Source organism: Narcine bancroftii, chromosome 8, assembly GCF_036971445.1.
Source record: "Narcine bancroftii isolate sNarBan1 chromosome 8, sNarBan1.hap1, whole genome shotgun sequence".
Lineage (NCBI taxonomy): Eukaryota > Metazoa > Chordata > Chondrichthyes > Torpediniformes > Narcinidae > Narcine > Narcine bancroftii.
The window spans coordinates 70956009-70982439 of NC_091476.1; the positions used below are offsets into that span (position 1 = coordinate 70956009).

A 26431-nucleotide genomic window follows, 5' to 3' on the forward strand; every position below is an offset into this window, starting at 1 on the left:
CCGGGGAAGCACACTGCGGCGGCCGTCTTTCTGCCCCCGCGCGCGCATCGTGCGGGGCGCTCCCGCTCGCTCGGCGCGCCCGCGCGTATTCCTCCGCCGCCGCGGCGGCGCGAGAGCGAGCGTCCGTCCTTCCCCTCAGGCAGTCAGTCCACATCCATCTGCCCGGGGTGGGAGGGGGGGAGGGAAGCGGCGGCGGCTCGACCTTCTCCTCACTCATCCTGCCGGGGAGAGACCACCGGGTGACTTCAGCTCCGGCCTCGGGACCTCGCAGCGATGTGGATTTAAAAAAGCCCCTTGATCGTGTGAGGGAGGGAGGGGGGAGAGAGAGAGAGGGGCAGGCAGAGACGGTCCCTATCGCAGGATAAAGGTATGCAATCAATTAAATGCTGTTTGTTGAACTCCTGAGGAGAAATTGCAACCGCTCCGACGTGCATTTTCGACCTTTGCCCGATTTCTTGGATTTAAGATCCTTTTTGTGTGTGTGTCTGTGTGTTGCAAAGGATGCGAGCCCGCTCGATATAATTTTTTATTGTGTTTTAAACCAGCGATTTCCAATTCGTTCGTTAATCATTTGGACGGGGCTCCTTAATTTGCACAACCGGTCACTGGAGTGATTGGATTTTTGGTGGTTGTTGGCTGTGTAACTGGGGAGTTGCGTCGGAGGCTTTCCTTACAGCAGGATGCATTGCCCATTTGGCACAGAGATCGCAAGGACGAGTGGCTCTCAACCTCTCGTTCCCACTCCCATTCACCCTTCAGCAATCCCTGACTATCCACGGAGCGCCCACGCCATAGGATGCCAGACACATGCATGTACATTTTGCAGTCCGTCGAGCAGGATGCCTTGCCCATTTTGCACAGAGATTGGAGGTATCAGTGGTTCTCAATCTTATCCCCCCCCCCCCCCACCTCCCATTCACCTTTAAGCAATCCCTGAATATCCACAGAGCGCCCATGCCATAGGATGCCAGACACTTGCATGTACATTTTGCAGTCCGTAGAGCAGGATGCCTTGCCCATTTTGCACAGAGATTGGAGGTACCAGTGGTTCTCAAACTTTTTTCTCCATTTCCATTCACCTTTAAGCAATCCCTGACTAACCACACCACATCTTTGCCTTAAAGGTAAAGAGGTATCAGAGCCTTCCCTGCAGAGCTATAGGATGCCAGAAACATGCATGTACAGTTTGCAGTCTGTAGAGCAGGATGCCTTCCCTATTTTGCACAGAGATTGGAGGTACCAGTGGTTCTCAGTTCCCCCCCCCCCCCACCCTATTCACCTTTAAGCAATCCCTGACTAACCACAAAGCACCCATGGCATAGGATGCCAGACACATGCATGTACAGTTTGCAGTCTGTAGAGCAGGATGCCTTGCCTATTTTGCACAGAGATTGGAGGTACCAGTGTTTCTCAGTCTTTCCCCCCCCCCCTCCCATTCACCTTTAAGCAATCCCTGACTATCCACAGAGCGCCCATGCCATAGGATGCCAGACACATGCATGTACATTTTGCAGTCCGTAGAGCAGGATGCCTTGCCCATTTTTCACTGAGATTGGAGGTACCAGTGGTTCTCAATCTTTTCCCCACCCCCCCCCCACCTTATTCACCTTTAAGCAATCCCTGACTAACCACAAAGCACCCATGCCATAGGATGCCAGACACATGCATGTACATTTTGCCATCCATAGAGCAGGATGCATTGCCCATTTAGCACAGAGATTACAGGTACCTGTGGTTCTCGATCTCTATTCTCCACTCCCATTCGCCCTTAAGCAATCTCTGACTAACCACAGAGCACCTGTGCCTTAAAAGTAAAGAGTTAATCGGAGCCTCCCTCCTGAGCTATAGAATGCCATACACATGCATGTACATTTTGCAGTCCACACAGCAGAATGCACTTGCCCTTTTTGCATAGGTATTGGCGGTCTCAGTAGTTCTCAACCTTTTTCCACTCACATTCCACCTTAAGTCTCTCTTTCTTCTTTGGCTTGGCTTCGCGGACGAAGATTTATGGAGGGGGTAAAAAGTCCACGTCAGCTGCAGGCTCGTTTGTGGCTGACCAGTCCGATGCGGGACAGGCAGACACGATTGCAGCAGTTGCAAGGGAAAATTGGTTGGTTGGGGTTGGGTGTTGGGTTTTTCCTCCTTTGCCTTTTGTCAGTGAGGTGGGCTCTGCGGTCTTCTTCAAAGGAGGTTGCTGCCCGCCGAACTGTGAGGCGGCCAGATGCACGGTTGGAGGCGATATCAGCCCACTGGCGGTGGTCAATGTGGCAGGCACCAAGAGATTTCTTTAAGCAATCCTTGTACCTCTTCTTTGGTGCACCTCTGTCTCGGTGGCCAGTGGAGAGCTCGCCATATAACACGATCTTGGGAAGGCGATGGTCCTCCATTCTGGAGACATGACCCACCCAGCGCAGTTGGGTCTTCAGCAGTGTGGATTCAATGCTTGCGGACTCTGCCAGCTCAAGTATTTTGATGTTGGTGATGAAGTCACTCCAATGAATGTTGAGGATGGAGCGGAGACAGCGCTGATGGCTTGCCTTGGCATTCAGTGCCTTGCCGTTTGGCGTGGACGATCATATCTCTCCATGTGTCATGATCTCCTTCCCTGTTCTCCTTCGGGGAAGGCTCCTTTTTTGAGCTGAGGCTGTAGTTGATTATACATGGGGGAAAATACTGAAGTGGTTTCCCGTTGCCTTCTTCAGTTGCAGGGTCCGTACTGGACGGGTAACCCAGGCCATTTTAGTTTTACAACCGAAAAATTCCAATTTGTAGAGTCTGCTTGTAAAAACCATCCACCATCTGCAATTCATGGCTTCACATGACCCTGATTGGGAGGCTAAACTGATACAACACCTTGCCCAAGGGTGACCTGTAGGCTATTGGATGGAAGGAGCACCTAACACCTCCTTTTGCTAAGCAATTGCATAGCACCGACACTGGTATCTTTATGGAAAACAAAAATAGTGAAAGAAAAAGTTAAGGAAAGGTGGTGTCTCTGGTCCATTTTTCATTCAGAAATCTGATGGCAGAGGGGAAGAAGCTGTCCTTGTGCTGCTAGGTGCTTGTCTTCAGATTCCTATACCTCCTTCCTGATGGTAGGAGAGTGAAGAGGGCATGGCCTGGATGGTGGAGGTCCTTGAGGATAGAGGCTGCTTTCTTCGGACACCTCTTCTTGTAGTTGTCCTCGATGGAGTGAAGATGGGTGCCCGAGATGTCTCAGGCCGAGTTAACAACTATCTAGAGTTTTCAATTCATTCAATCCATGCCATTCCTTTATAGAGCATTTCCATTAACCCCATTCCTTCATTCTTTCCCCGCACCTCAGCTTTTTTTTCAGATATTTATCATTTTCTCTTTGGAAAATCGCAGTTGAATCTGGATCAGTCACGGTTTCAGGCAGTGCCTTAATGAAAGGCACACTCAGTGGAATAATTTTTTTTCCTTTTCATCTGTTTATCTTTTGCCAATCACTTTTCAATGTGAGCCCATTGATCCTTGCTTCCTCTGCTCATGGGAACAGTGTCTCAAGAGTAAAAACATTATTAGATTTCACATTTATTGTCTGAGTACATGCATGACATCACATACAACCCTGAGATTCTCCACCATCACTTTTACTCTGGCCGAGATTACTGGGTGATACTTGTGCATTTCTCTTTTACAGCTTTCTCTCCATTCACTTGAATACTTTTCCTCACAAAAAAAAATATCATTTTGCTTGTAAGTTCAGAGTGGAGAATTTGGGTCCCAAACTTTTGTTGCCTGAAATGCTAGCCTGTCAGTGAATGCTAATAATCTTGGCTTTTCTATTTGGGTTTGCTCTGCATTCATTCAGTTGTCTTTCAAAACCAATGGTTTTCAAACTGCCCCCCTCCAAACTCTCATAAAACCTTAAGCAATCCCTATGCCAGAGGTGCTCTGTGAATAGTAAGGGATTGCTTAAGGTGGGATGTGGGTGGAAAGAAAAAGTTTGAAAACCACTGTTTTAATCGTCCCTCGTTGACTCGTTATGTGCACCGTTTCAGAACTCCTCTCAAACAAAATATTTCAGTAACAATTGGGTCAAGAGCAGTGATTCTCAACCTTCTCTTCCCACTCACATTCTGCCTTTAGCAATTGCAGAGCACCGATGGCATAGGGATTGCTTAAGGTGGAACGTGAGTTTGTTGGGCAGTTTGAAAAACCACAGGTTGAAACAAACATCGCTTTTAAGTTTCTGCTGCTGAAACCCATAATCGTGTTTGACTTTTTAATGGATTCACAGAATCTATCAGCATTGTTTATTTGGCTGGTAGGCAGATACAAGGGTTTGTCATTTCCTTTGAATCTGTGAACCATCTAACATTTAAAACAAGCCATTGACAAGCTAGTCAATGACCCCTTGCACAAAGCTGAGAAACAAACTGTTCTGCAAATGTTTCAAGGAGCACCTATAAACAGGGTTAGCACATCACTTGTTCACACTAACAGGAATTTGTATGGGGAATTTAAATTGCCAACAGCAAGATTTACAAGATCATCAAGTAGGTAGGCAGAGGAGGATGATTTTTTAAAAATGAGTACAAGGTTGGTGTATCAGAAGGAGTTAGTTCATGAGACACAGATTAATAGCCTCTCCCCTACTTACGACGTATGCATCTTATGACTGGAAAGAAAAAATATACTGTATAATTTAAATCTCCATAAAGGATTGGCAAATGTCTTTCCACAAGTGAATAAAGCCCTTACTGATTTGGAAAGCATGGACTAGAATGTCGAAAGATTTGCTAAGGTTGGTCGACAAATTCAGGAAGCTTTAAATTGCTATCATCAAATCTATATGGGGGGGGGGTGGGAAAGAAGCAAGCAATCCAAACAAATTTAAGCAATATTCTTCAAGTGTGTGACAGCCCCCTGCCCCTCAACCCGTCGAGAGGAAGACTGTGACGACCCACAGCCAGGTACAAGTACGTGCATTTATATATTGAGTTGGATAAAAGAACGCTGTACAGGTGTATGACTGCTACGTCCCATGCTAACATACGTCCGACTTGTGTCCATTTCTAGTTGGTCAGAATGGAACTACGACATGTGGGGGAATGGCTCGAGGGAGACCAAGCAGTTTGGCTTTGTTGCAATGGTGTTAGCACAATACTCTTCTCTGGTGGCTACTTATGCTAATTTGGCTTTGAGCTGTAAGGTAGGATATATGCAGTGTAGAAACCAAACTGTCTCCAGGGATGATTTCAGATTTGTTGTCAGAGTACGTACTTGACATCATATTCAACCCTGAGATTCTTTTTCCTGTAGACAAGGCAGAATTGCCACTTGTTGGTAGTGAAATTTTAAAAAACTGTACAAAACGTATGTACACATGCAAACAAAGAAATGTAAACAAACTGCAATACAGAGAGGGCAAACAAGTGCAAAAGTGCAAGTTCTTAAATTAGTCCTTGGTTGAGTTTGTTGTTTTTAATTTTTTTATTTTTCACACTATAAACCATATTGACCAAGATACATACAGACATTTTTTTTCTTGAATATATACAGTGTCATTTTCTCCCCCTTTTCCCCCTTCCCTTCCTCACCCCCTTTCCCATTATTTGAAGTTCAATCTATAAGATACATTAAACCCGTTAAACAATGTTGTCACTTAATAAAAATAAACAAGAAATTTTACTGAGTCAGTTCTTTTCGTTATCTTCTCCTTCTGTCATTTTAGGTGGTGGAAGTCCACGGTAGGATTTCTCTATTGTGTTTCATGTATGGCTCCCATATTTGTTCGAATATTATGATGTTATTTCTTAAATTATGTTATTTTTTCTAATGGAATACGTTTATTCATTTCTATGTACCATTGTTGTATTCTCAAGTTGTCTTCTAATTTCCAGGTTGACATAATACATTTTTTTGCTACAGCTAGGGCTATCATAACAAATCTTTTTTGTGCTCCATCCAAATCGAGTCCAAATTCTTTATTTCTTATATTACTTAGGAGGAAGATCTCTGGGTTTTTTGGTATATTGCTTTTTGTGATTTTATTTAATATCTGGTTTAGATCTTCCCAAAATTTTTCCACTTTCTCACATGTCCAAATTGCATGAATTGTTGTTCCCGTTTCCTTTTTACAGCGAAAACATCTGTCTGATACTGTTGGGTCCCATTTATTTAACTTTTGAGGTGTGATGTATAGCCTGTGTATCCAGTTATATTGTATCATGCGTAACCACGTGTTTATTGTATTTCTCATAGTTCCGGAGCATAGCTTTTCCCATGTTTCATTCTTTATCTTTATGTTTAGATCTTGTTCCCATTTTTGTTTAGGTTTACCGTTTGTTTCCTCGTTCTCCTTTTCTTGCAGTTTGATGTACATGTTTGTTACAAATTTTTTAATTATCATTGCGTCTGTAATCACATACTCAAAATTGCTTCCTTCTGGTAACCTCAGACTGTTTCCCAATTTGTCCTTCAAGTATGTTTTCAGTTGGTGGTATGCAAACATTGTATCATGAGTTATATTATATTTATCCTTCATTTGTTCAAAGGATAATAATTTATTTCCCGAAAAACAATTTTCTATTCTTTTGATCCCTTTTCTCTCCCATTCTCTAAAGGAAAGGTTATCTATTGTGAAAGGGATTAGTTGATTTTGTGTCAATATTAGTTTTGATAGTTGGTAATTTGTCTTATTCCTTTCTACATGTATCTTCTTCCAAATGTTGAGCAGATGATGCAATACCGGTGAATTCCTACATTGCACCAATTTTTCATCCCATTTATATAGTATATGTTCAGGTATCTTCTCCCCTATTTTATCTAGTTCTAATCTGGTCCAATCTGATTTTTCCCTTGTTTGATAAAAATCTGATAGGTATCTTAATTGTGCAGCTCTATAATAATTCTTAAAGTTTGGTAGTTGTAAGCCTCCTTGTTTGTACCATTCTGTTAATTTATCTAGTGCTATCCTTGGTTTCCCCCTTTCCATAAGAATTTCCTTATTATTTTCTTTAACTCCTTGAAGAATTTCTCTGTTAGGTGAATTGGTAATGACTGAAATAGGTATTGTATCCTTTGGAAAATGTTCATTTTAATACAGTTTATCCTTCCTATCAGTGTTAGTGGTAAGTCTTTCCAATGCTCTAAGTCGTCTTGTAATTTTTTCATTAATGGATGATAATTTCGTTTATATAGATGGCCGAGATTTTTATTTAGTTGTATATCTAGGTATCACATTGCTTGTGTTTGCCATCTAAATGGTGATTCTTTCTTAAACTTTGTGAAATCTGCATTATTCATTGGCATTGCTTCACTTTTATTTGCGTTGATCTTGTACCCCGATACTTCTCCATATTCCTTCAATTTCCTATGTAATTCTTTTATTGATATTTCTGGTTCTGTTAAGTATATTATAACATCATCTGCAAATAGACTGATTTTATATTCCTTCTCTTTTATTTTTATCCCTTTTATTTTATTTTCTGTTCTTATCAGTTCTGCTAGTGGTTCTATAGCTAACGTGAACAGTGAGGGAGATAGTGGACATCCCTACCTTGTTGATCTGCTTAAGTTAAATTGTTTTGATATATATCCATTTACTGTCACTTTCGCCAATGGCCCCTTATATAATGCTTTAATCCAATTAATATATTTCTCTGGTATTTTTGTAGTACTTTGAATAAATAATTCCATTCTACTCTGTCAAAGACTTCTCTGTCTAAAGCAACCGCTACTGTTGGGGTTTTATTTCCTTCTACTGCGTGAATTAAGTTAATAAATTTACAGATATTGTCTGTTGTTTGTCTTTTTTTAATAAATCCAGTTTGGTCAAGATTTACTATTTTTGGTACATAGTCAGCCAATCTGTTTGCTAATAGTTTAGCTATTATCTTATAATCTGTGTTAAGTAGAGATATTGGTCTATATGATGCTCATGCAAGTGGATCTTTCCCTGTCTTTGGTATTACTGTAATTATTGCTGTTTTGCATGAATCTGGTATGCTTTGTGTTTTATCAATCTGGTTGATTACTTCCAGGAGGGGAGGAATTAATAAATCTTTAAATGTTTTATAGAATTCTATTGGGAATCCATCCTCTCCTGGTGTTTTATTGTTCGGTAGTTTTTTTAATATCTCCTGTAATTCTTCTATTTCAAATGGTTTTATTAATTTATTTTGCTCCTCTGTTTGTAATTTCGGTAGTTCAATTTTAGTTAGAAATTCATCTATTTTGTCTTCTTTCTCTTCGTTTTCAGTTTGATATAGTTGCTCGTAGAATTCCCTGAAGTTTTCATTGATCTCCGTTGGATTATATGTAATCTGTTTGTCCTTTTTCCTTAATGCCAATACCATTCTTTTAGTTTGTTCCGTCTTAAGCTGCCACGCTAGAATTTTGTGCATTTTTTCTCCTAATTTATAATATTTCTGTTTTGTCTTCATTATGTTCTTCTCCACCTTATATGTTTGTAGTGTTTCATATTTTATTTTTTGTCTGCCAATTCTCTTCTTTTAGTTGTATCTTCCTTCATTGCTAATTCTTTTTCTGTATTTGTTATTTCCTTTTCCAACTGTTCTGTTTCCCGATTGTAGTCCTACTTCATCTTAGTTACATAACTTATTATTTGCCCTCCGATGAACGCTTTCATTGCGTCGCATAGTATAAACTTATCTTTCACTGATTCTGTATTTATTTCAAAGTACATTTTAATTTGTCGTTCAATGAATTCTCTAAATTCCTGTCTTTTAAGTAGCATGGAGTTTAATCTCCATCTATACATTCTTGGTGGGATGTCCTCTTGCTCTATTGCCAATAACAGGGGTGAGTGATCCGATAATAGTCTAGCTTTATATTCTGTTTTCCTAACTCTCCCTTGAATGTGGGCTGATAACAGGAATAGGTCTACCCTTGAGTATGTTTTGTGTCTACCCGAATAATATGAATATTCCTTTTCCTTTGGGTGTTGTTTCCTCCATATATCCAAAAGTTGCATTTCTTGCATCGATTTAATTATAAATTTGGTTACTTTGTTCTCTCTGTTAGTTTTTTTTCCAGTTTTATCCATGTTCGAGTCCAAATTAAGGTTAAAATCCCCTCCTATTAGTATGTTCCCTTGCGTATCTGCTATCTTCAAAAAGATATCTTGCATAAATTTTTGATCTCCTTCATTAGGTGAGTATACATTGAGTAAATTCCAAAATTCTGAATATATCTGATATTTTATCATTACATATCTCCCTGCTGGATCTATTATTTCCTCTTCTATTTTGATTGGTACATTTTTATTGATTAATATAGCTACTCCTCTGGCTTTTGAATTATATGATGCTGCTGTTACATGTCCTATCCAATCTCTCTTTAATTTCTTGTGTTCCACTTCAGTTAGATGTGTTTCTTGTACGAATGCTATATCAATTTTTTCTTTTTTCAGTAAATTTAACAGTTTCTTCCTTTTGATTTGGTTATGTATTCCATTAATATTTAAAGTCATATAGTTCAACATAGTCATTTCATACTTTGTTTATCTTTCCTTTCCGTTTCCTCATCACCACCTTCCCTTCTTATCCATTTTTGCTTTCTTTTTTTGAACACATTATAAGACAACATTTCTGAAACATCAAATATTTCCACTATTCTCATATCTAAAATTCCATTAACCCCAATAGTCCCTCCCCTTTCTGAGTTGCCTTTTGTCCCTTGTCGTGCAACCACATCTCCCCTCTCCATTTGGATTTGCGAATCTGCTCGCAAGCGTCAACTGATTTCGCAGTGACTGTTATTCTTCCCCACCCAGCCCCCCAGAAAAGGTTTTATTCTTCATATATAACAAAGGTCACTCTCTTAATTCCCTCCTTACTTCCTTTCTTTCCCTTAGTTCTTACTTATACTCTATTTTATATATGTGTGTGTGTGTATTTATATATATATATATATATATATAAGCGTATACAGAGCCGTTGTCATACCCACACTCCTGTTCGGCTCCAAGTCATGGGTCCTCTACCGGCACCACCTACGGCTCCTAGAACGCTTCCACCAGCGTTGTCTCCGCTCCATCCTCAACATCCATTGGAGCGCTTACATCCCTAACGTTGAAGTACTCGAGATGGCAGAGGTCGACAGCATCGAGTCCACGCTGCTGAAGATCCAGCTGCGCTGGATGGGTCACGTCTCCAGAATGGAGGACCATCGCCTTCCCAAGATCGTGTTATATGGCGAGCTCTCCACTGGCCACCGTGACAGAGGTGCACCAAAGAAAAGGTACAAGGACTGCCTAAAGAAATCTCTTGGTCCCTGCCACATTGACCACCTCCAGTGGGCTGATATTGCCTCAAACCGTGCATCTTGGCGCCTCACAGTTTGGCGGGCAGCAACCTCCTTTGAAGAAGACCGCAGAGCCCACCTCACTGACAAAAGGCAAAGGAGGAAAAACCCAACACCCAACCCCAACCAACCAATTTTCCCCTGCAACCGCTGCAATCGTGTCTGCCTGTCCCGCATCGGACTTGTCAGCCACAAACGAGCCTGCAGCTGACGTGGACTTTTTACCCCCTCCATAAATCTTCGTCCGCGAAGCCAAGCCAAAGAAAAGATATATATATATATATATATTTATATATATATATAGTTTGTTGTCATTTTTGTTATTGTTACATCTCTTCATCTCTCTTTCTGTTTTGTAGTTGTTCTGCAAATTTTCGTGCTTCTTACAGATCCGAGAATAGTCTGCTTTGCTGCCGTGGAATTACTATTTTAAGTACTGCTGGGTATTTTAACATAAATTTATAACCTTTTTTCCATAGGGTCGTTTTTGCTGCATTGAACTCCTTCCTCTTCTTCAGGAGTTCAAAACTTGTATCTGGATAGAAAACATTTTTTTGACCCTTGTATTCCAGTGGTTTTTTTTTGTCTTCTCTTATTTTTTTCATTGCCTTCTCCAATATATTTTCTCTTGTTGTATATCTTAGGAATTTTACTAGAGTGGATCTTGGTTTTTGTTGTGGTTGTGGTTTAGGGGCTAATGTTCTGTGTGCCCTTTCTATTTCCATTTCTTCCTGTAATTCTGGTCTTCCCAGGACCCTGGGGATCCATTCTTTTATAAATTCTTTCATATTTTTGCCGCCTTCATCTTCCTTAAGGCCCACTATCTTTATATTGTTTCTTCTATTATAATTTTCCATTATATCTATCTTCTGAGCTAACAGCTCTTGTGTCTCTTTAACTTTTTTATCAGATTCTTCTAATTTCTTTTTTAAGTCCTCTACTTCCATTTCTATGGCTGTTTCTCGTTCTTCTACCTTGTCTACTCTTTTTCCTATATCTGTCATGATCATCTCTAATCTATTCACTTTTTCTTCAGTACCTTTTACTCTTTTTATTTCACTGAATTCTTGTGACTGCCATTCTTTTACTGATTCCATATATTCTTTAAAAAAAAATCCATGTACTTGCCCTTCCCTTCATCTTCCATTTCTCTGTGTTCTTCCTCTTCTTCTTCTGAGTCCACTCCAGGATCTGTGTCCTTTACCTCTGTTTCTTCTGGTTTTCTTGTTGGGTTATTTGTTTTATTTTGTTGGGTATTTTTGGTCTTCTTATTTTTATTAAAAGTGCCTTGGTGTTGGTCTTTTTCCTCTGGGTTGGTCATCTGTTGTTTCTTTGATTTCCTATTTTTATTCTCTTGTTCTCGTTATTTTCTATGTTTTCCTGTTGAGAGTCTTGCTGTGGTGTTATACTTGTCTGTTTTGGCTGTGGAGATTTACTCCTCAGCTGGTCCCCCCTCCCGTTGGTGTTGTTTTTGTCTTGCGCGGTTGTGCACTTTTGTTTGGCTCCGTGAGCCATTTTTGTAGTCCTGAGTTCGGGGTTTCCACTGACCTCAGGTAGCGGGCTTCTCTCTCCACGGCGGGCCTCCTCCTTCACCTTCCTCCTCCGACGTCCTTCCTTCTTTTCTTCCCGTTGTTTTTGATTTTTCTTTCTTTGCTGCCATTTTCTCCACACTTTCACTTTCAATTTGTTATGGTTTCTGTATTAGTGCCTTTGTTTTTTCTCTACCTTTTTTTTACTTTTCTGGAGAGGGCTGGAGTTCCCCTACCGGCCACTACTCCATCACGTGACTCCTCCGGTTAAGTTTGTTGTTGAGAAGTCTGATGATGGAGGGGGAGCAGCTGTTTCTTTACCTGGTGGTGTGAGCCGTGTAGCACTTATACCTCATTCCTGATGGCAGCAGTGAGAACAGAGCGGGTGATTGCCCTCCGACGGCAGCGTTCCTTTAAGATATTCTCGATGGTTGGGAGGGTTTTGCTTGTGTCCAGTACCTTTTGGAGAGCTTTATGCTCAGGAGTATTGGTGTCTCCATTCCAGATGGTGATGTAGCCAGTCAGCATACTTTCCCCTACACATCTGTAGAAATTTGCCAGGGTTTCTGATGTCAAATACCAAACCGCTGCAAAATTCCGAGGAGGTAGAGGTGATTTCTCCGCGATGCCATTAGTGCATTGGATCCAGGAAAGATCCTCCAAGATGGTGACTCCCAAGAAGTTCACATTGCTCACCCTCTCCACCTCTGATCCCCCAATTTTCCCTGGATGAGGAGTTAGAGTATGAAGAAAGATTGAATAAAAATAGGCTGAATGAGTGGTAATTTCACTGAAGTATCCAATTCCCGGAGTGGTTAACAGGGTGATGCCAAGAGCCTGCAGCTGGAGAGTTCAGAACTGGAGATCATAGTCCCACGACAAGGATGTGGCTGTTAAGCAGATGAAAATTTTCTTGACTTAGAGTATCGTAAACTTAACATTTTAAAAATGTTTTAAATTTAGGCATACAGCATGGTAACAGACCATTTTGACCCACAAGTCCGTGCTGGCCAGTTTACACGCATTTAACCTCCAGCCCCCCCCCCCCCCCCACCTATAATGTTTCGAACGGTGGGAGGAATCCGGAGCCCCCAGTAAAAACCCAAGCAGCCACATGGGGAGAACGTGCATTCTCCTGACACATGGCGCGGGATTCGAACCCCAGTCCCAATCGCTGGCACTGTAAAGGCGTCGTGCTGACCACTAATGCTCTTGAAAATAGTTAATTCCAAAAGCCCGTGGTTGTTTGTTTCTGGTTAAATTTGAGATGTTAGAATTTTGGATAAGAACTGAGTCGGAAAATGTAGGTGGTAACCAATCTGCTATTGCCCATGTTTGTTATTTCTTGTCTCTTCAAAATTTCCAAATTATATTTCTTATGCCAAGGTGGTCTGGTTCAACATGCACAGATTTAGGTTTGCAGAATCTTGTAAATATATTGTACATAAGGAGACCATTTAGGTTACTTAGTCTGTGCTGGTCAAATAAAGATCAATTAGGGGCGGACAGTGAATAATGATAATGTTTTTAAGATCCACATCCTGTGAACAAATAAAAATAAATGATCTACACACATCTCAAGCTTTGTATCTCATGATTGTATCGACATGATGGCTGAGCATAGATCTTCAAAGATGTTGATGCCCAGGAATTTGAAGTTTTTGACCCTCTCCACTACTGATCATCGGCAAACTTGTAGATGGCATTTGAATAGTCTTGCATGTAGAGACAATAGAGCAGAGGGCTAAGCACGCATCTTTGAGGAGCGTCTGTGTTGATTGTCAGCGAGGAGGAGATGTTGTTACCAATCCGTACTGCCTGAATCGAGTCCCTTTCGATTGGAGAGTTGTCAATATGACATCAAACTTTTAACAAAGAAGGGAGAGAGAAAAATCAGGGAGTTATAGACCTGTTATCCTGACTTCAGTGGTGGGCAAAATGCTGATGTTAATTCTTAAAAGTTTTTCTGCCGAGCATTTAGAGAGAAAGGGCCTGATTCGTTCAAGTCAGCATGGATTGATGAAAGGGGAAATTATGCTTGATAAATTTAGAATTTTTTGAGGATATAACCAATAGAGTGGGCAACGGTGAACCATTCCAAAGGGCCTTTGATAAGTTCCCGCACAAGAGATTGTCAGAGGTAATGGACTGACGTGAACAGAAAACTGGTTGGCAGCAGGAAGCAGAGAGTGGTCGCAAATAGGTCCTTTTTAGATTGGCAGGTACCACCAGGGGTGCAGTGCTAAATTTTTAGGTGCTGGAACTCACCAAAAACTGCGACAAGGAGGTGATGGAGACGCCCCTTGAGGTGCCCGGAGTGGCCCCAGGAGTGGCGCTCTGGCGAGCTCTGGCAGCACTACACCCCTGGGTACCACAAGGTTTGCAGCTAGTACCCCAGCTGTTCATAATATGTAATGTTCTAGATAAAGGATTGGAATGTGCATCCAGGTTTGCAGATGACACTAAGCCGGGGGGGGGGGGGGGGGTGGAATGAGCTGTGGAGGGGTTCAGAGTGAACTGTGGGGAAGATTCCAAAAGGCCGCAAAGGTGATTTGGACAGATTAGATCAGGGTTTCCTGAACTGGGTTCTGCGGAAGAAATGACAGGGAGTAATAACAATCTACCTGTTTTTCTTTAAATTACTTATTACCCCTGTCTTTAATTCAGTTTGTTTCTGGGACAACAACAAACAGTGCACTCTTTTGCCTCTCTTTTGGTGAGGTATGCGATTTTACATAAATGGAAGGATGCTGTCCCGCCGACTCATGATCAGTGGTTGCGTGACATCATGTCCTGTGTAAACATGGAAAAGATTTGTTATTCAATTAATAATTCAGATATAAGATTTCAGACGCTGTGGGGGTCATTCCTGATTCACTTTCTTACTTTATAATTTCATCTCTATGTAATTTAACCGTCTGACTCCTTATCTTTTCCATGTTTATTCGCATTTTTTTCTACCTTAGTTTTTCTTTAAATATTAATCATATAAAGCATCTGGCAATGCTTTTCGGTAGGAGTTTTGAGTTTTTCTCTTTTATTTTTTGTTCATTCTTTTTTCTCTCTTTTTGTTATTAATTCCTTTTTATATACAGGTTTATAGCACTGAATATAAATTAGGGATATGATTTACAACTTGTGTATGTTTTTGTTATACTGAATGTTTTATAAATTTTGAATTATTTATCCATACCATTTTACAGAATTATATTATCTGTATAAGTTCTGTATTAAAAATATTTTGAAAAGAGGGGAAGATGTAGGAGAAGTCTAGAACATATATGAGATATCTAGTAATAATCTTTTCTGTTATTTCTAATTGAGAGGATATTTAAGAGAAAAACTGGGTTAGCTATGACATTACGTTAGTAGTGAAGTGGAAAATCTATTGGAAAGGGCAATGGTTAAAAAAAAATGACTATAATGTATGTTGGGTCCATGAAAGATCCTCCAAGATGGTGACTCCCAGGTTTTTAAATTTGCTCATTCTTTCCTCCTTTAATTCCCCATTGATCAATGGATCGTACACCACTGGTTTTCCCTTTCTCAAAAGCTGCTTTCAGGTGGCCAGAATACCCCAATGTAAAGTCGTCTAAAATACCCAAATACGGCTATTGGGAGGCCACCTGAAAGCAGAGAACCCTGACCTGAGGAGTACTTGCCCAACCCTCCTCAGGTAGGTATATTCTCCACTTCCGAGTGCTCCCCAGGCACCTGAAAGTGGGCGGGACTACGACCACGGTCGACAGGAGCCGGTGTTTGCTCCGCGGTGCCTCTCTCCACTGCGGACCTCTCAGGTGCCAGAACAGTGCCTTCAGCGCTGCCACCTGAATGTTGCTTCGCACACACCCGCAAGCTGGCTCCGGAGCTGCATTCACCCAGCTATTCCACCTGAAAGCAGCTAAAGTCTACAATCAACTCCTTGGTTTAAGTGAAATTGAATGAGGTTATTGTTAATACACCATTCAGTTCATTTGCAATCTCCCTCCTGTGCGCTGATTCATTGCGTCTTTTTATATAGTCCACTACTGTGGTATTGTCAGCAAAATTGTAATTGGTGTTGCTGTTGTACTGAGACACACAGCCAAAGGTGTAAAGTCAGTAGAGCAGGGGGCTAAAAATACACAGCCCTGTGGTGCTCTGGTGTTGATGGAGATTGTGGAGGAGATGGTTCTTGCCAATTCACACTGGGGTCTGGAGGTGAGGAAATCCAATTATTATAGTGGGGAGATGAGGCCCAGGTCTTGAAGTTTGCTGATTAGTTTTAATGGGGTGATGGTGTTGAATGATGAACTGTAGACAATAAAGAGCATCCTGATGAATGCATCTTTCCTGTCCAGATATTCCAGGCTTTTGTGTCGAGCCAATGGAGTGGGATCTGCTGTAGACCTTTTGCTGTGGTAAGCAAATTGGAACAGATCCATGTCGCTGTTTAGACAGGAGCTGATGGGCCTAAATACCAGCCTCTCAAAACATTTATTTATTTGTTTTACTACAGAGTGTGTAGGGACATGGACCATTCTACTTTTTTATTTTGAGGTAGAGATGTGGGATTCATGAGCATAACGGATAAATGAACATAGCAGTTGATGTTTTAGATGTGTATATGAAAGCCCAGACTATTGATCCAGACGTGAGTGCTACTGATTGGTAGTAATTTAAGCAGGTTACCTACATTCTTTTGGGCACTGGTACAATAAATGCCTGTTTGAAACAGGTGGGTATCACACCCTGCCAGAATAAGATGTTGAAGATATCCATGAATATGTTGGCCAGCACAGGTTTTCAGTACTTGGTCGGGTACTCCATCCAGACCGGATACTTTCCTTAGATTAACTCTCCTGAAGGCAGCAAACACGTCATCTTTGGGTACTGACAGTAGGGGATCAACAGGGGACATGGGAGTGTGCAGTGGCTCTTCCTTGCTCTGGTGGTCAAACTGGGCATAGAAGGCATTGAGTTCATCTGGGAGTGAAGCTTCTGTCTTCCAATGGCTTTGTGGCAGGTTATGCCATTTAAGCCCTGCCACAGCTGTTGGGTACCTTTGTTGTTTCCATTCTTGTCCAGAATCTGGGAAATAACTGTCTGGAGGTCGTACCTGTTCCTTGTGCAGTGTTCTGGGAGTCTAGACTTCAATCCCTGCTCTCAGCAGTTTTCTGGATTTCATTGTTCATCCAGGGTTTATGATTGGGGAAAACCTTGAATGATTTGGCTGGGATACACGTCTCCAGCTGTTTTGATAAAAGTCTGTAATGGCACTGGTGCAATCATTTGGATCCTCAGCTGAGTTCTTCAACACTGACTCGAGGCAGTCCTGTCACTGTTCTTCAGCCTCCCGTGAGCACCTTCTAACTGTCCTGATCTCAGGAGCCTCTCTTTTTAGGCTCCGTCTGTATATGAAGGCAGATGGAGAAAGGCCAGATGATCTGAATTGCCAAGAATGATAGGCCTTCCTTGTCTTAATGTAGCAGTGATCAAGTGTGTTGGGACCTCTGGTACAACAATTGGATAGGGTCTTGTTAATTTTCCATGCCATGGAAAGGGCCATTTTGTTAGATCTATTCAAAAGGGTGTTGGATGAATCCATATTAACTAAAGGGATCAATGGATATGGAAAGAAAGCAGGAATAAGGCACTGAAATAGTCTGGTAAACCATGATCACATTTAATGATAGAACAGACTTGAAGGACTGAATAGCCTCTTAGTTTATATGTTTCAAAACCAGTCCCAGTTCTACCTCCCAGCTCTCTTGACGTCTTAAAAACACTGCTGGAGAATCTCAGCTGGTGAAACAGCATACTTTATATAGCCAATGTTTTGGGCTTGAGGCCTTCATCATCAAGGTGTGAGCAAAATGTAAGCAGGTGCCTGAATAAAATGGCAGGGGAGAAGCGCATGGGGAGGAACACAATCCCACAGGCAGGAGGTAGTAAGTGGATAAGTGAGGACACAGTAGTAAACCTACCCCCCACCCACACCATTTTGTTCGGATACCTACCTACATTTTGCTCATACCTTGAGCTTGGGTTCAAGCACGAAACGTTTGTTATGTGTCTATCTTTGCTATATAACTGGGTCGTCACGGTTCGTGCAGTGGTTTGCGCAACACTGTTACAGTGCCAGCTAGATTGGGACTGGGGTTTGCATCCTGCACTGTCAGTGAGGAGTTTGTATGTCCTCCCCGTGTCTGTGGGTTTCCTACGGGGACTTCGGTTTGCTCCCACTGTTTGAGACATACGGTGGGTGGTGGGGGGGGGTGGTGTTATAGGCTAATTGGGAAGAATGGGCTTTTGGACTGAAAGGGCCTTGTGAAATCAAGTTTACTGTCATCAAATACAACCCGATGAAACAGCTGTATATCCACTTTTTTTAAAAAGATGAATTTAAAAATAAATAAAGTACACTGTTTGACTTGGTAAGTTTGTCCAGCATTGTGTTTTTACTTCAACCATGGAAGGTGCAGACTTTAATGTTTTACTACAGAGTGTGTAGGGACACGGACCATTCTACTTTTCTTTTATTTTCAGGTAGAGATGTGGGATTCATGAGCATAACAGATAAATGAGCATAGCGGTTGATGTTTTAGATGTGTATATGAAAGCCTAGACTATTGATCGAGATCAGCCATTCTCAACTGCAGCCACAACACAGTTAAGGGCTGAGACCATAAAATATTTTTTTTAACATAGACAGTAGGAGAGAAATACAGAAGAAATCAACCAAACGACTGCTTCAAAGAGACTGAGCAGAGGCAAAGGGGACCACAGCCAAAAAAAAGGCTGAGAATGGCTGATCTAGAGCCATAAATTTAAAACCACTTTGAAAATAGGATTTAAATTCGGATCACTCTAGACAACTTTTTTCAAAAGGATTGCTTCTTGAAAAAATAATTAGGAGTTATGAAAAGTCAACTTCATGCTGAACATAAAGATAATTTCAGATTTGCTGCATCATGTAGGAAGCTGGAGAAACATTAAATTAACCTTTATTGAATTTAGCATATTTAATCGCATAATGATGCTGACATGTTGCATTAGTTCAACTGAGCTAAAAATGTTTTGTCGCTGATTTTCGTTTGTACTCGTGCCTCTCGTGTCAGTGTCCAACAATAGTCGGCCAGCATTGATGGATTCCAGTGCCCTGATACCATTTTTCCGTGGCCACGATGTCCTGGTGAAACCTTTCATGTTCGTCACTGACTGTACCAAGATCAGCAGGGAAGATGTCCCAAGTGCGAATGTAGAAAATGAATTTTCAATGACATGGTTTAGTAGACAAAATATGATGAAATCACAAAAATAAATTTAAAAAAAACTGGGTGTGATAGGAATATTTTAAGGTGATTTTCTTGATCAGTAGCCCAAAATCCATGAAAATACACCCAAAAGTATTTGGGAAGCAAAATCTTTATTGTCCAGTGTAATTAAATAAAGGTCAATAATGGTGACTTTGAACCCATTAGTTGTTAACACCCCATCTAGTTTACCAATATTGTTTTAGAAAATTTCTTGTCCTTACCCATTCAGGTCTGTAATTGTCATCCAAATTAACAGCAATCTTTAGAAATGGCCCAGCAAACAACTCAGTTCATGGGGCAATTGGAGACGGGCAGTCAGCACTGGACTTGCCATCTCCTGTGATGAATACATCTTCGAAAAGACTTAGCTGAGGCCATGAAAATATATTCTCCAGGGTGGAGCAAAGGCACCAGAATCAGGAATGCTTTTTAATCTAAATTTACATTAGAGTTAATTAATTGGCTCAGTCCAGATAATGTCAGTCGATTGTAATTCTCTGCCCTAGATTTTTTGACAGACCAATCAGAATCAAATGTCATGATGTTGATGCCACTGGATGCACTGCGGATTGATTGTGAAAAGTTTCCACATAGGTCGATCAGGATGTCTTTCCAACCGTATCCCTCTGGGTTTGGAATCAGAGCTTTTAAACAGTCTTTTGAGAGTCTTTTTCTTTGGCTTGGCTTCGCGGACGAAGATTTATGGAGGGGGTAAAAAAGTCCACGTCAGCTGCAGGCTCGTTTGTGGCTGACCAGTCCGATGCGGGACAGGCAGACACGATTGCAGCGGTTGCAAGGGAAAATTGGTTGGTTGGGGTTGGGTGTTGGGTTTTTCCTCCTTTGCCTTTTGTCAGTGAGGTGGGCTCTGCGGTCTTCTTCAAAGGAGGCTGCTGCCCGCCAAACTGTGAGGCGCCAAGATGCACGGTTTGAGGCGTTATCAGCCCACTGGCGGTGGGCTTTTGAGAGTGGGTCATCTTTATTTATACCAGCTGGGCATCATCAAAATAATAGCCTTTGTTTGAATTTTGTTGTTTGTTTGTTTGTCTTTGAACTCCAGCCATCTCGTTCTCATCTTCCATTATTATTGCTGTTAAATGGGATTGATATCCTGTGCAGCCTGTAAGGAGTTTGTACGTTCCCCCCTCCCTCACCCCCGTGGACGCATGGGTTCTCTCTGCGTGCTTCGGTTTCCTATGTATGGGGTTTGTAGGCTGTTTATTTTTTGAATACTTTATTTAAAATTTTAAGGCACATTATATTCAAATATGATCATTCATATACAAAAAAAACCAATGTGGTATATACCAAATCCAACCTCCCATCCACCCCAATGCCTCTCCCCCTCCCTACTACCCCTAACCCCAAAGATAAAAGAAAGAAAGGAAGGAGATACACCCATCAATAACATAATTAAATGCCATGGAACAGGGTAACACCACCATAATTATCATGTACATTATCTTTTCCAATGGAAATCATGATCTCAATTCCATATGCCGTCGTTGCAAACTTAAATCAATCTCATTTTTCCATGTAATCGCTACAGCTAAGGCTAATCTCAAAAGTGCAATTTGATACCTACTTAATCTCAATTTCCAACCCAACATTTTAACATTACTTAATAAAAATAATGTTGGTTCCATCAGCAATTTAATCTTAAAAATTTTCTCTAAAATCTCCTTAAGTCATGTCCACTTGTAGGCTAATTGAGGTACTTGGGCTCGTGGGCCTGTTACTGTGCTTTATGTATGTCTATGTTTAAATTTTAAAAATGTTAAAAAAAATTAAATTTCAGATTTATTGTCAGAGTACATACATGACATCACATACAACCCTGAGATTTTTTTTCTGTGGGCAAGGCAGAATTGCCACTTATTGGTGGTGCAAAGAAACCTACACCACATGCACATAGAGAAATACACGTAAACAAATAAAGAAATGTAAACAAACTGGCAGCAATACAGAAGAAAAAAATAATAAAATGCAAAAGTAAGAGTCCTTAAATGAGTCCCTGTTTTCAGATGTTTAATGGAGTTTTCACGTCAGTAACTTCATTCACATGTCAGTGTTGCAGGACCATTTCTGGTATTTGGTCAATGGTACACACATACGTCCCTCGAGTCATTTGTGTCTCCCAAATGTCTTTTTTCCCTCATTTGCATCTGCATTTCCTTTCTTCTCATCCCCCCACCCCCCCCCCCCCCCGAATAAAGTAAAACCTCCATTATCCAGAATTCAAGCAACCGGCAAAAAAAATTGTTTTTTTTTAAAAAAAAACGTTTAAAATAGGTACGCCTCGCCGTGAATTCGCTAATCATGCACCATGTAATCTCAAGCAAGTTCATTTATCTGGCATCTACCAATCCCCACAAGTGCCAGATACTGGGGGAGTTTTACAGTATTGTCAGTACTTATCACTCTGCTTCCAAAACTTGGTTGCATGAATCTTTCTTTGCAAAGACATTAGTGTTCTTGAGTGCATATTCTGGGAAATTAAAGCAATCTGACGTTAACAGAAGTAATTAAAAATTTTAATGGAGACACGCATGCAGAAGCTGGTCCAGAAGGCTTTGGAGAAATCTAATTGAAGAAGCATTTTTCTGACGTCTTGGAGTTGAACAGAATGCCAGAAAACTGGAGCAACATGCAGAAAGCTGGAGGAACTCAGTGTGCCAGACAGCATCACGGAATGCAAAAGATAGTCGATGTTTCAGGCTGAAACCCATCATCAAGCCCAAAACATCACCTACCGAATATACTTGATAAAAGTAGAATTGTCTAGACCAGTTTTTAATTTATGGGGGTCAACTATTAGATGGATACTACTTTTGGGGGATGAAGTTCACACTAGCATCCAAAATACCACTTCATTAGCAGAAGTCCAAATGATCTCTAAAAGAATAAAGAACAAAAAACTCAATGAATTAAAGTAATTGGGTAGCTGGTTAGCGTAGCAGTTAGTTCAACGTTATTACAGCACCAGCATCTGGGGATCGAATGCAGCGCTCTTTGGAAGGAGTTTGTCAATTCTCTCCATATTTGCGTGGGTTTCCTCCTACCGTTCAAAGAGTACTGGGGGTTGTAGACTAGTTTGGGTGTAATTGGGTGACATGGGCTCATGGCCGAGAGGGCCTGTTAATGTGGTGTATATGTCCATAATATACAGAGTCGGCACATCAAAACCCAGTCCTACCAAGTAACAAAAACCATAAGAGTAAAACATGACCGTGATTGAAGTAAAAATGATAGAGGAGCTGGTGGGAAAAAAGGGGGAGCTCAAAGGAGGAGATGGGAGATGAGTAGAGAGATGTGAGGGGAAAGGGAAGGGTAAGGAGTTGTGCTGGGGGTGTGGGGAATGGGCCTGGGGATCCAGCAGCTGAGTCAGCCTTGTGGAGGCTAAGATTGGTGTGAGAATTGGCGAGGGATGCTGGTACGGGGGAAGGTTTGGACTGCGGTATCTGCGTCGTAGGGAGCTCTGGCCTGTGTGTGGCTGGGACCGAGGCGTCGGGACAGAGGATTTGGGAGCTCTTTATCTGAGGGCAGCTAGGGCTGAGGTGAGAGACTAGAGTGGACGTTGACATGAGATGTATGGAAAATTCCTGATTTTTGGATAAAGATTCGGGGGGGGGGGGGGGGTGGCCTGGTGGGATTGACTTTTACACGAGTACATATGGTATCTTTTATTTTCAATACATAGGTTCTGGAGAAACTTAGTCATGCAACATTCCTAATGTAGCAAAGATATATAACTAACATTTCGGGGCTCAGACCCTTTAAGGTATGAGCAAAAAGCAGGCAGACAGATGCCTGAATGAAAGACCACTATCTTTTGCCTTCCATGGAGACTATCTTGACCCATTGAGTTCCTCCAGTATTTTGTGTGATGCTCTCTTTTCATATTGGACAAATTAAATGATATTGCAAGAAGGCGGCACGGTCTGCGAAGCAGTTCAGGCAATGCTGTTATAGCAACATTGACCCAGAGTTTGAATCCAGCGCTGTCTGTAAGGAGTTTATACGTTCTCCCCTGTCTGCGTGGGCTTCCTCCAGGTGCTCTGTTTTCCTCCCACCTTTCAGATATGTATAGGGGTGTGTAGGTGAATTGGGATATTTGGGCTGGAAGGGTCTATTAGGGTGCTGTATGTCTAAATTAAAAAGAAAACTTGGGTTGAACCTTGTCTCAAATTGTATTATTCAAAACCCATTTAGTCAGATACATAGATAAGAAAGGTTTGTAGGGATATGCGCTGAACACAGAAAAATGAGGTGAGCTTGGATGGCAAGTTGGGCCAAGGGCTTGTTTGTGTGGTGACTGACAATGTTCCAACATTTCATGAAGCTGGGGATGAGTTGATTTTTCCTTTGTAAAAGGATTCGCGTATATAATGCAAGGGAATTTCTGATGCACCAGGGTGGCAACTGTCTAACCTATATCTGACGTGATTTGAGTGAAAAAGGAAGGCCTGCAGACACTTTGGTTGTAGTAAAAACACACAAATGCTAGAGGAACTCAGCCAGTCTTGCAGGGTCCATTAGAGGTAAATATATAGTACCAACATTTTGGGCCTGAGCTCTTCAAGGTACATAAACAAAATGGAGGCAGGTGTCTGAATTAAAGACTGGGGAGAGGAAGGGGGAGGAGCCCAAATCAATAGACAAAAGGTGTTAAGTGGATATGATGAGAGGAAAGGTGAGAATTAATTTTGGCTCTGAAAGGAGACAGAACTAGAGGAAAGGATATGGGGACAAAGATGGAAGAGTTTAATGGAAACTGGAGGAGTCAATGTTAATGCTGTCTGGTTGGAGGGTGCCCAGGTGGAAGATGGTGTTGCTCCTTCAATTTGCAGGTGGTCTCAGTCAGGAAGTGCATAAAATCATGGACAGACATGTCAGCAAGGGAATGGGACGGTGAATTGAAATGGATGGCCACTGGGAGATCCATCTCATTGGGGTGGACAGGGCTGAGGTTCTCAACAAAGTGATCTCCTGGTCTGTGCCCATTCTATACGATGTAGAAGAGAACCATAACAGGAGCAGTAGATAACCTCTCACAGAGCCAAAATCAATTCTCACCCTTTCTCTTGTATCCAATTAACATCTTTTGTTGGTCTGGACTCCTCCCGCTCCCATTCTTCCCCCTTTCTCTTCCCAGTCTTTATTCAGACGCCTGCCTGGTTTATGCTTATACCTTGAAGAAGGACAGCCCGGGAACGTTGGTAATAGATCTTTACCTCGTATAGACGCTGCGAGACCAGCTGAGTTCCTCGAGTATCTGTTTTTTTTTTCCTTGACATGATTTGTTCACGTTGGAGGATTTAAGTCAACTTGGGCCGCCTGCACTGTAGATTAAGGTCACTTCAAATTCATTAGTCTACCTGCAGTGTGCAGATGACACTTGCTTGAAAGCCAAAATAGGACAAGAAAGGAATAGGAGTCCCAGTTCTCATAACATCCAAATTGATCATCAATGAAGTGTTCATTGTAAACAGTATGTCTGTCAAGGATCATCCAAATAGACTGATAGCTCTCAGGCCAGTGGTTCTCAACCTTTCTGGGTCTTAAGGCCCACCTGGCTTCCAGCCTAACATGCTATGTCCCACTAGTGGCAATGACAGAGTAATATTTTCAAGTCGAAGGCAGCTTTGTAAGAAGCACATCTTGATCTAATTTAAAGTCTCGGCTCAAGTGAAGAACAAGAAGCAGTAAGAAAACACACAGATTTTGAATCTGTCTTGTGTGGAGGTCTGATAGGAACTGGGACTGAGTGCTGAGTGTATTGAGAGACGACAGGTGACCTCACTGAACTCAGTGGCAGATTGCTCGCCACCCCACCCAAGGTCATCCAGGAAGACCAAGACATGAATTCAGACCTACCCTGACCTGGGGTTGGGAAGTCTCCAGGGCCCCACGTGGAAGCGCGCTGTGGCCCGCTGGTTGGGAACCACTGCGCTGGCCAAGTTCTTTGAACTGATCCCATTTTGGGCCTGAATACACCTGAAATTATCTGATCTCGGAGGCTAAGCAGGCTCAGGACTGGTCAGTACTTGGAAGGTTAACGGCTTCAGAACACTAGGTGCTGCAGATTTCTGTGAGGGGTACTGGAGAAAGTGGTGACTCTGTCTGTCTGTCGGTAGACAAAAGTGAAAGAATTTTGTGTCTGTTACATTCTACATGTAGTATTATGTGACAATAATGGAACCTTTACCTTTATCTTTCCCCTTCTGAGCAAACAGTCCCCATTTGCCCCCATTTGCCTCCTCTGTAATATCGCCTGCTTTAGCCCCTCTGATATCCTGAAATCTTTATCCATAATTCTGACAACTGAAGACTCCTCTCAACCTCTATCGAACTGAATTATGCTGCCTCTGTTCCAACTCCAGCCTTTCCATTCTTCTTCATGACTAAGTTGTTCCTGTCCTGATTGCATCCACATAAATCTCCTTTATACATTGATGAGTGTTCTGTATTCACATCTTTCCTGCAATATCGTAACCAGAACTGAAAGCTGCACTGAAATTGTAGTCCAACTAGAAATGCATACAGTTCAATCAGAATATCCCTTCTTGTATTTTATCAATTGACAGCAAAAAAAAATCCCATTTGCAGTAAAAAAAATTTTTAGACATATAGCATGGTAACGGGCATTTTGGCCCATGAATCGGTGCTGCCCGATTTATATCCCATTAACCTATACTTCTGATACCTTATGGCCATGCTACCGTTAAAGGTTTCTGGACATGTATTGCATGTCCCTCTACACCACAATTTAATCCTCTTTACTGTGTTATTTATTGCCTTGTTGCAAATCGCCACATCTATTTCCGCATATATCTCCAGCTTGATTTCCACTTGGCACTTTTCTGGCCCACTGATTAAACAATCTATCCGTAATCTAAAGCAGCTATTCTCAACGGCGGCCACAGCACGTTTTAAGGTGGGGGGGGAGGCCACGGACTGAAATAGTTAAATATATTTTATGTCGTTGGTAGGAGAGAAGTACGGAAGAAACCAACTAAACTTGACTGCTTCACAGGGAAGGGGGCCCATAAACTTTGAGCAGAGTTCTAAGGGGGGGCCAAAGCCAAAAAAAAGGTTGAGATTGGCTAGTCTAAAGCTATACCTGTCACTGGCAACCACACAGCCTGTTTCAGGTCGTTTATTATCATTTGATTGTACAAGTACAGCCCGACAAAACAGTGTTCTCCAGTCTTCCATTCAGCTCCTTGGCCATCCGGACTTGGGTTCGAATCCGGCACTGCATGCAAGGAGTTCGTACTTTCTCCCTGTGACTTTAACGCGGGTTTC

At 41.8% G+C, this 26431-nt stretch overlaps 1 protein-coding gene and 1 long non-coding RNA gene across 5 annotated transcripts in view; one reads left to right on the plus strand and one right to left on the minus strand.

The window, feature by feature from the left end:
* Positions 1 to 211: 211 nt before the first annotated feature.
* Positions 212 to 26431, plus strand: part of LOC138740832 (spectrin beta chain, non-erythrocytic 1-like) — a 393831-nt gene continuing 367611 nt past the window's right edge. For 3 of the 4 annotated variants that reach the window (XM_069894022.1, XM_069894016.1, XM_069894017.1), the window contains exon 1: positions 212 to 367. The gene's annotated coding sequence lies outside the window, so the exon portion shown is untranslated. The remainder of the gene's footprint in view (positions 368 to 26431) is intronic. The other variant, XM_069894019.1, reaches the window with a different exon arrangement.
* LOC138741774 (uncharacterized) lies at positions 13021 to 25243 on the minus strand. The gene is made up of 3 exons (XR_011343751.1): positions 25001 to 25243; positions 14453 to 14621; positions 13021 to 13693 (listed from the first exon to the last, which is right to left on the minus strand). It is a non-coding gene; the product is annotated as an uncharacterized lncRNA (long non-coding RNA).